This window comes from Cetorhinus maximus, chromosome 1 (assembly GCF_964194155.1).
Source record: "Cetorhinus maximus chromosome 1, sCetMax3.hap1.1, whole genome shotgun sequence".
NCBI classification, from domain to species: domain Eukaryota; kingdom Metazoa; phylum Chordata; class Chondrichthyes; order Lamniformes; family Cetorhinidae; genus Cetorhinus; species Cetorhinus maximus.
In genome coordinates this window covers 104,410,146-104,421,152 of record NC_135879.1, presented here as the reverse complement: position 1 = coordinate 104,421,152, position 11,007 = coordinate 104,410,146, and the positions used below count along the sequence as shown (strand labels likewise).

At 47.6% G+C, this 11,007-nt stretch overlaps 1 long non-coding RNA gene across 1 annotated transcript in view; it reads left to right on the top strand.

Annotated features, from left to right (window-relative positions):
• The first annotated feature begins 600 nt into the window (after positions 1-600).
• LOC144686299 (uncharacterized) overlaps positions 601-11,007 on the top strand; it is a 33,816-nt gene continuing 23,409 nt past the window's right edge. The window contains exon 1 of the long non-coding RNA XR_013577901.1: positions 601-816. This is a non-coding gene — a long non-coding RNA (uncharacterized LOC144686299). The remainder of the gene's footprint in view (positions 817-11,007) is intronic.

Sequence of the window (11,007 nt, the reverse complement as noted above, 5' to 3'; positions counted from 1 at the left end):
GCCTCTGAGACTCTGTTTATTCAGTGAAAGTGCTCCGTAATTTATTTAAAATAATCCATTTTAACAAATAAAGAGGCCATTAACTCCATATTCCTGCAGGCATGCGTTTAAATGCTGCCTCGTTATGGCCTGCGTTTCTGGTTTCACTTAAAAGCTTAACAAGTACGAAGGGTCTTCGCGGGGAAAGTAAAGCAACTGAGAAACGTCTGTTGCTGGAAGCACCATTTATTAATCTGACAGATTTTATAGTGTTCTATTCTAATGACTCTACTAATAATCAATTATAGTTTACAACCATTTACTGTCTTATAAATCTCATAAATCCAATGGTTACCTCCTTTGGTCCCAATAGGTTCGGGTAGATTAGTTAAAATTCCTTGTTGATAATATCGGTGTATTTGGTACACATTTAATGATATCCTCGTTAATGATAAGAATCTTATGATCACTTTTTTTTAAAAAAAAAGACACCATTAAAATTTGCAGCATAAACAGTGGAGGAAAAGCGAGCGTCGAAAAGGTTAACTTTTAGAAAAAAAAATGAATGTTAAGTGCATGATGAATTGAAGCTGAACAACGACAATGTACGGATCTGTTTATTACATCACCGAGCCACTGTCATTGCCGGTGAAGTTCTGCATTAGTCATTTGGGGTACACAAGAAAGGTTAAGATAACGTGCAAAGTGGAAAAAGAGGCTAGTTAACTTCAAGCTGATTTTAACCAGATCGTCGCGCAATGAGTTTGCCCGAGGCTTCCAACAACTTCTTTGTGGAGAGGCAGAGTTTCTCCGTACGCTGCAGCCAAGCATCTGTTGGTAATTACGATCCAGTCTCTGTTGAGAACTTGTGATATTTAATATTTCCTTACCACTTGAACAAATAAGCGATAATAACTGCAAGGTACTTGACCACAGGAGTAGAAAGATGTGTAGCATGAAAGAGTCAGTGTGCGCCTGGGCTGAAGGAGTGCTGTTGAACTTTCCACTGAAAGTCTGATTGATCCCCAGAATTTGGCAGAACCTAGCCCCGTGATCTCGGAAAGAACAAAACCTATCAATCTTCCACATGAAATTACTGCGTCTCCCATTTAGTCCAAATCGGGAAGCTGCTCTTTTTTCGATTAATTCTACAACGCCACTTCCCAGACCGGTGCAAATCCTTATTTCCTAAATTCAGGCTGTGGAATAATTGCTGGCCTTGACCTTTTTACATAATTCCAAGGGCAAATACTCCTGGTGACAGCAATAGCAGCTGAAAGTACAAGGAGAAATTAGCAATCCAATTCCCTAGCCTGTGTTTCTTTTTAAATGGTCTATGCATGAATTCATCTGAGACATTTTACAACACGTATTGTTAAAGAGCAAATAAATAATTGTGTTTAAAGAAATGGTACATTAAATACAATTGTAAATAAAATAATTCACAGTTATCTTTCTTATGTTTAAATAATATTTACCAAGAGGCCAACATACAAAACACTAGATTGATGACCAGAAATTTCGTGTTCTGGCTGCTCAGAAACAGACATAACACGGCGCTCGATGCAAGCTAATGTCCAACATTTGTTCTAAGTGTGTTTGGTCTCAGGGTGATTAACACAACGCGAAAATCCTAGGAAACAACTAGCAGTTGAAAACTCGAACAGCCGCTATGTAAAGCACAGAAATAGGCCAACAAAAACAGAAAATGCTGGAAAAACTCAGCAGGTCTAACAGCATCTGTCGAGAGAAAAACAGTTAACTTTCAAGTCCCAATGGCTCTTCTTCAGAGCCCTGAATTTTTCCTCTTGAGTTTTTCCAGCATTTTCTGTTTTTGTTTCAGATTTCCAGCTTACTTTGCTTTTATAACAGAAACAGGCCATTCAGCCCAACAATTTGGACAAGCTGAGTGAGTGGGCAAATGCATGGCAGATACAGTATAATGTGGATAAATGTGAGGTTATCCACTTCAGTAGCAAAAACAGGAAGGCAGATTATTATCAGAATGGCTATAAACTGAGAGAGGGGAATGTGCAAAGAGATCTGGGTGTCCTCGTACACCAGTCGCTGAAGGTAAGCATGCAGGTGCAGCAGGCGGCAAAGAAGGCAAATGGTATGTTGGCCTTCATAACGAGAGGATTCGAGTACAGGAGCAGGGGTGTTTTGCTGCAATTATACAGGGCCTTGGTGAGGCCACACCTGGAATATTGTGTGCAATTTTGGTCTCCGTATCTGAGGAAGGATGTTCTTGCTATGGAAGGAGTGCAGCAAAAGTTTACCAGACTGATTCCTGGGATGGCGGGACTGACATATGAGGAGAGATTGAGTTGGTTAGGATTATATTCGCTGGAGTTCAGAAAAATGAGGGGGGATTTCATAGAAACTATAAATTCTAACAGGACTAGACAGGCTAGATGCAGGAAGGATATTCCCAATGGTGGGGGAGTCCAGAACCAGGGGTCACAGTCTGAGGATATGGGGTAGACCATTTAGGACTGAGATGAGGAGAAATTTCTTCACCCGGAGAGTGATGAGCCTGTGGAATTCGTTACCACAGAAAGTAGTTGAGGCCAAAACATTGTATGTTTTCAAGAAGGAGTTAGATATAGCTCCTGGGGTGAAAGGGATCAAATGGGGAGAAAGTGGAAGCAGGCTATTGAGTTGGATGATCAACCATGATCATGATGAATGGCGGAGCAGTCTCAAAGGGCCGAATGGCCTACTCCTGCTCCTATTTTCTATGTAACTAGTCTGTGCTGGCGTTCATGCTGTACACAAGCCTCCTCCCACTCTACTTCATTTCGCCCTATCAGTATATCCTTCTATTCATTTCTCCCTCATGTAACTTCTGAAGAATGCATCCATGTTCACCATGGTAACAACAGTGACTAAACTTTGAACCCATTGAGCATAAAATATTTTAGGAGACCATATCGATGCAAGACTTTTTTCTCTAAAAAGGGCTGATAATCTTTGGGTTTTTAATCCCAGTTTAAAGAATGGGATCTGCCAAATGAGAACACCCCTCACTGACACTACTACAGTATCCAGAGTTTGAGGGAGGTTCCCTTTTATAAATATTCATGGGCATATGTTGGCCGCCTGCCCCCAGAACCGTCCCTAGGGTACGCGAACAGGGTGGCCGCCCCAGGCCCCGCACTTTGAAACCATGGCGTCCTGTGTAATACAGCCTGTGGTACATACCAGCTGATTCACTACCTCTTGCACGCTAAGCTCAAAATGAGTGTTTACTGGTGGATATAAGCGAATAAATGAAGCAGGTATCCCCTCACCAAAACTCATAAAAGGGTAGAAGAGAAAGCACATTAAAACCATATGAACATGGGATAAACCCCTGCCAAAGCAGTGGGCCAGCTGACTGGAAGCGCTGTGCGAGCTCAGCACCATCTGTTACCCTTGGAGACGGCAGCGCTGACCTCTCAGCAGCGGAGGAGCGGCTTTTTTTCCAACTCTCATTCACTGCAGGGGGGAAAGATGAACTATTCCAAACTAGTTAATGTCTTTAAAGCGGGCATATAGCACATAGTGTCCGACCTGTGGGGTAAGTCACTCGCTTGCTGTGTTTATTTTCGTTCCCGGGCAATTGAAACCCTCCGCTTCTTATTTTATTTTTCTTCCAGTACGCATTTGCAATGAGCATTTGCTTAATGTTGGAAGATGGACAGTCATTTTTTTTTTAAGTCGAATTATTTATTGCATCGTGTTTGTAATTTTTTAAATAAAAGTTAAAAGCAGTGAATGTCCTCGCTCTGACATTTAGGCCAGAATATTCCAGCCACTCCCCGCCCTGTGGAGGGTTCCCCTGCAGCAGGATTGGCGAGCCATTGAAATCTCCATCCACATCGGTGGGACCGGAAGATCCCGCCAGCCTGAGCGGCTGGAAAATTCCAGCCTTAAAGTTTTCCCCAGTTTGGGTGTGGGGTGTGTTAATAAAAATGTTATAACGGAATCCCATAGAGATCATGGATTTCTCCTGAACAAAAGGAGAGCCAACAATTATGCTCAGCCTTGGAAGCAAGGTTTGGTTTCACGTGTGACACAGTTATCACAGTCAATCGTGCAGTACGTGCTTGTCACAGAGTGTTCAGCAGCTGGGACGCTGCTGGTGCTCCTTTTCACACACTCAGGGACCCAGCTGTCACAGGAAACTTGTCTAAAAATGTTTACCGGGGGTGGCTACATAGTGTGATTTGCCCCGGGCCCCGCACCTCCGAGGGACAACCCTGTCTGCCACATTGGGAAGTGAGGCTGAGTGGGAGAAGTGGCAGAGGTCAACACTCACACAGGCAAAATGTTTGAAGTGTCCCACATCGCCTTTTTGTTAGAGAGGGCAATCTCTTACCTCAAAGTTGTCAATTTGACTGGGAGTCCAGGCCAAGACTCGAGCCTGGACCTTTGGTTGTGCCTCACCTCTGCTGGAAAGGGGGCTCATATGCCTCTTTCCACTGAACTAGGTCTGAAAAAACCACTGATCTACTATCCCCCTCTAAAGCACAGAGACGTATTTGGATTAGATAAAGATTCCAAACAAGACCCTTCAGAAAGTAGCAGTGCAGGCCAGAACTCATTTATTCAGCCTCTGGCCTAGCTTATGGAAACTCCACAGCACTTCCACTTGACTTCTGCTAGATATTTTGGTCCAAGGATTCAGTAGAGTATGTAGTAAATTGGCGCCACTGAATATTGCTGGATTAGCAAGTTTGAAGCATCTTGCACTTTGTTTCATTGCTGAATAGTATGTTTTTATACATCAGTTTTTTTGTCCTTTAAGGAAAGAACTTGCTTTACCATGTCCTCAAAGTCCCAAAATGTATTACAGCCAATTAATTACTTTTAAAGTGCAGTCGCTGTTGTTATGTAGAGTAATACAGCAACTACCTATTCAGAGTCATCCCATGAACATCAATGGACCAAAAAGCAGAAGTTGTTTTTGATAATGTTGTCAAGAGAGGAACTTAGCTAGAACCACTCCCTGATTATCTTCAAATGACACAAGATTTTTACATTCATCTAATCATTTAACACCTCATCCAAAAGATGGTAACTCTAATATTGCAGCTTTCCCTGAACAGTGCAGTGAACTGTTAGCCTAGCTGCTTTGTTCAAATTCATAGTGGTCTGACTTAGAGTTGACAGTAATATCAATTGAGCCAAGCAAACACCAGTCCTTGCTTTTATTTGCTGATCACTGAGGTCATTTACACAGACCATAAATCAACACTTCCTCTGTCAATAAATATATCAAACATAATCTCTAAATAGATTTTGTAACATAATTCTAGGTCAGAGTGCAGAAAATTCCCAAACACAATGATGTTCTCTGCTAATTCTCTGATATATTACTCCTCCCAAAGGGTAATGACAGTTGAGTTTATACAATGTCAGTTCTGTAGAAATATTTTGTAGGGATTGTACTTCTCTTTTACCAATTAAATAGCAAGTTCCAACATCAGAGTAAAATTTTTAAAAATCCTGACTAATTTTCTCTCCTCTCTTTCTGAAGGTGTTGACTGTTGAGTATAATTCCAGATACTGGGGACTCTTCTGTGTTTTTAAGCTGTGAGTATTGGTTGGGTATTTGATTGTAGCAGGATCAGTCAAGATTGATGCTTGCCCATCTTCCACACATGCTCACTTAGAGCCATGGCCACCTGATAGTGATTAGCAATAGGAAACCCACCCAATTTTCCCTTTCCTTAATCAATGGCAATGCAACCATTTGTAGCCCTTCTTGCCACTACACAATTTGAGATCTGCTCACTCAACAAGGACTGGGTCTTCTGTAGTCTTCCGACTCTGCCTAGTTCGCCTACTCATGATATTTATCCATTGATCAATCGTGCAAACCTACAACTATATTAAATTTGTTCAGTCCAATCTTAGCCTCAGTTATAGGCTGGAAATGATGCAAACGAGGCATATCTAATATGAATGGATATTAGTCCCGTCATTTGCTTATCACGTGGGGCAGAATTTTCTGCCTGTCAGGCGGGCAGTGCGGGAGCGGACGTGAACCCGATCACCACCCGCGATCAGGTCTGCGCCGCCATTTTACACAGGCTGGTCAATTAAGACAGGCCAAGCATGAATCGCGGCTCCTGAAGACAGCGGGAATGGGCAGGCGGCGGTGGGACTGCAATGACCACCGGGTCCAATGGTGACCCGGCGGCCTGTTTAAAAAGCTGCTGCAGCCTTTCAAAGGCTGTGAATCACGGCCAGTGGAAGGGCTCCCCAGAGCGCTGCTGGTGAGCAGGTCAGGCAGGAGGATAGGGCCGGGGGGTACTGTGCCCCTCGTTTTTCGGGCGATTGCCTTCCTGTCCTCTTCCAGGAGGCGGCAGCACGGCGGGAGGTCCTCATACTCCAGGATGGGAGGTGGAGACCCACCCACATGACCAAACGTGCCTGGGAGGAGGTGGCGGAGGTGGTGAACTCCCGCAACATGGTGCGGCGCACCTGGATCCAGTGTCACAAGCGCTTCAACGACCTGTTGCGCTCGGGAAGGGTGAGCACCATGTTGGCATTGGTCACTTAACCCAGCAGGTGGGCTTTCCCCCCTGCCCCCCCCGCCAAGTCTGAGTGTAGTTACTGCATTGAATCATTGCCGGCATGTGTCCTTTGCCGAGTGGGCCAGCAGATATTGCCCATGCCGAGGTCACCCTGAGAGGGTGATGAAGAGATGGGTTCTGCGCCCGCAGCATGTGGTACACTGAGACCCACATGACTGTTTTGGGGGCTACCTGGAGGAGCTACACCTGGGCGCAGTGCTGGAACTCCAGGACATGTCAAAGTCAGGGTGATGACATGCTGGGAGGGGAGCTTCAAGGTGGCGTGGCACCGATCGATCTGCTGCCCTCTGCGCTCCACGTGCTTACGTCTCCTTGTTATGGAAGGTTAGACCGTGTGGTGCCTAATGTGATGGAGGCAGCATTTGGCCAAGGTGGGGGTGGGTGGGGGAGGGGACGACAGGCCTGGCATCTTTGTGTGAGTGTTCAGCAGCTGCGGGGTGAGGAGGCACTGGAGCCCTGCAATGTCCCACTCTGGTTGGGGTGGGCCGTCCGCGAAGAGAATCCAGGTACAAGTAGCACTAATCAATGCTCTTCTCTCCTTTTCAGGAGAAGAATGCCACATAATGCCGCCGAGCGGGTGAGGACTGGCGGAGGGCCGGCCCAGTTGGCGATTCTCAGCCACTTCGAGCAGGAGGCCCTAGATTTGGAGAGGCGCCATGCGCCCAGGTCCACCAGTGTCGGTGAGGCTGGGGTGCCACGGACAGGTATGTATACCCAGCACTGAGGTCACCATTGTTCTCCCAGCAGCCATGGCAGTGCTGAATGTTCAATGATTGAAGTTTGCAACATGGCTTGACCATTGCTTATGGAAGGATGAGTGCGTAATGATCTGGGGGACAGGGATGCACATTAACACCGTCTCCACGTTAACTGATCCTTGTTCCTTGTTCTTCCTTTCAGCGTCAGTGGAGCAGGGCCAGGAGAAGGAGCAACAGATGCCCCCTCTCGCACCTGAGGGCCCTGAAGTCTTGGACTCACCATCTCTGCCAGACAGGCACCAGCGCAGATACTAGCACCTTGGTGGGAATTAAAACATTGGCTAGTGTCCTGGGGCACAGCGGTGAGGGCACTTCGCAGTTGCTAGAGGGGCTGGCAGAGACAGAGAATGCCCATGGCGCCATCAGTCAGAGGACTGCAGGGGACCAGGCACACGCTCAGTCGCTGCCTGAGGATGTGCCTCTGGAGTCGTCTGTGTTGCAGCAAATGCAGGAAATGCTGCCGGGTGTGCGGGACCATCTGGGGGAGATACATGAGGCTACGCTTGCCTTGGTGTTCGTGGTGGAGGAGTCTACATGGCCTATCGCCGATGCAATGAACTCATGGCCGAGCACCAAGCGTCCTCCATGGAGAGAGTGGCGACTCTCGTAGAGAGGCTCCTCCAGGAGACCAATCAGGTCCAATCAGGATGCACTCGGACCAGTAAGCCCTCACCTTGGCATCGACCTCAGCTGGTTAGTGCCAGTGTGGGAGATGGTCTGGGCACCAAGTTTCCCAGCTCGGTGCCCATCCATCCACGATGAGCAGGGAGGTCCGAAGTTACCTCACGTCGGGTGCAGCAGCTGCTTGTTGTATCTGCGGGCTTCTCTCAGGGCACTCTGGATGTGGGTGGCAGCTGTTCCGCCCCTCTGCCATTGACCGTTGCATCCAGTGAGTCTGCGACGACTGGGGAGATGCCAGCTGTGGCACTGGCAGCTCCCTCCCAGGCGAGGCCAGCACAGGCTCCATAGGCCAGAGGATGGCTGCCAAGATCACCAAGGCCAACAGGACAGCACAGTGAGCAGGCTGTCTCAGATTCCACTCCCAGCAAGGGGACAGCACCTAGACGTAGCACCCGAAAACGTAAACATAAGGCACCTTAGGCACACTACGGGTTTCTCACTGGTGCTTTTGTGTTGGCCCGCAATGAGGTCTTTATGAGTTGGTGTGATTTTTAACACCTTTGTCATTTTGTTGTCACTCAGCACCCAGCAGCACTGAAGAGCCCCGGCACCTGGGAGTGTCTGAGGATGTCGGTATTGTGGGAGCTGCCTGGGTACCTTGCACAGACTTGTAGAATCTGCATCCTGTGATCACACACTATCTGCATGTTCATGGAGTGGAAGCCCTTCCTGTTGATGAAGGCACCGGGCTCACCTGCTGGCCACATGTGTACAGTCTATTGCACCCTGGATGTGGGGGAAGCCAGCAATGGCCACGAAGCCTCTGGCTCGCTGTGTCTGCCTTGCCTGGTCCCAACGGCAGTGGATGAACGTCAATGCACGCCTGAACAGAGTGTCTGTAACCTGCTTGACACAAGTGTGGACAGCTGATTGGGAGACACCGCAAAGATCACCCACTGAGCCCTGGAAGGAGCCAGAGGCATGGAAGATGAGGGCAGCTGTGACCTTTAGAGCCACTGGCATGGGGTGTCCACCCACACAGTTAGCAGAGATCTCAGGCCCAATCATCTGGCAGATATAGTTGACTGTCTCCCTTGAGAGACGGAGCCTCCTTCAGCACTGCACCTCAGACATATTCAGTTAGCTGCTTTGCCGCCTGTATACCCTAGCAGCAGGATAATGGCATCTTCTGCGGCCCCTTCCACCTTGGACTACCTCTTCGCCCTGCACCCCTTGTGCCTGCGCCTGTCCTCCCAAAGGTGGCTCCCCTGGAAGCTGAATGTGCACTCCTGGCCTCCTCCCCCTTCTAGCCCTCCCTTCCTCCTCACAGAGGTGCCTCCAGTGGAGAGTTCAGCTCCCATTCCCAGGCTAACGAAGGCTTCCTGAAATCTGCAGGCCCAAAAAGGTTTCCTCACTGCAGAGTGCTGACCTGGAGGTTGTGAGTCCAGACCAAGCAGCTGGTATGTGTTTTGAACACAGACAAGTATCAGCCACTTTGAAAAATCAATATTTGACAGAGCAGACTCGCGACCCCACTGAGCCTTCTTATCCCACCCGTGGCTGAGGTTTATATAAATGTGTCCTACCCCCCTGCCCATTGCGTCCGTGTGCCGACATGAAGATCGCAAGGGCGCTTAAAAATCACCGTCGATTGGCGCCTCAAAGACCTTAAGTGGCCCGTTAATTAATGGTGGGTGCACATCGGATATCATTGCGTGCCCGTCCAACGAAATATCGCGATGGTGCACGGTGACAGTGGGACGCGCGGTCGACATCACCGCGCGTCATTTTTCGTGTCGGCGTGCGGGTCCCGCCCCTGCACGCCAACAGGAAAATTCTGCCCTTGAGCTTCTGTTTGGTTCTGGAGCAGTGGGAAAAATACCAGAGAGCTTTATGATGATATTTAAGTCATGTGGGTCTCTTGTTGTTATGCCTCCTTACATTGGTAAAACACGGAATTGTAAGGACGCCTTTATAATAATGATGTTTTAGGGTATCTGGTGTTGAACTGTATCGGAAAATAACAGTGTACAGACTATTTACTCAATAAAAAGAAAATTGACGTCATAATTGACGGTGAGCGAGATGATTTGTTTAGCAGCTTTAAGACCAATTCTACCTCAACTTTCTTTCCTTATTAAGGGCTCTGTGCCCATGAGCTTTTGCAGCAAGAGCTTTGCTCCTTTTCTTGTTTTCTTCCAGATCCATTTGGGCAATTCATGTGTTCCCCATTGGGAATCCCTTCCCAGCTTTGTGGAAGAAGAGGACGAGGGATACCAGGCAGCTCTAGTTGCACCAGATTTTGACGACACCTGCTTGCATGTATCTGCATACTTGCATCTGAAGATAGAAGAGAACATATCTGGCTTTAGCAAACAATCAGTGTTAAGGTTACAGCAGCCAACTGAGAGAACCCTGAAGTAAATTACCAGTGAATTAATATGCAACTAAGCTGGCTGTGGAGAGTTGAGTATCAGTAGCGTGACAGTGAGATTTGTAACAGTGCCCATTTTGTTGGAAATAATTGAAAAACTATTTTACTAAATACCTCGATACAATGAGCCTGAAACTCTGAGATTGGAGGATGACAGAAATTAGGAGTTGCACCCACTGTAGTGCGGGACATTGGAGGAGAACCTAAATCAGCCAGATTTCTGCTTCATTTACACTCTGCCTAAAATCCTGATTGTAGGGGGATGGTGTCTTCCACCATCTCCCCTTACATCCTGCAAGGATTTAGGAGTTGTGCTAGGAGCGATTCCAGGAGTTTTGCTCACCATGCCACTCTTTGGCCCAGTTGATTCCAGTCCTGCCAAGAAGCCATGGATTCTATACCAGGCCATTTCAGGGTCCCAAAAACATTTCACAGAATGGGGTTTCATTACCTGAAAATGCAGACCCCAGCTAGAAGTTTACGTACTGTGGGCGGGCACACGCCCGGCCCGTCCTGCCGCGAAATAGTGTGAAATGATGTCGGGCGAGCGTCCCACCGTCATCGCGCACTCACGCGATATCTTGCTTGGCAGGCGCGCTTCTAACTGCCGCGCAGGCCTGCCAACAAT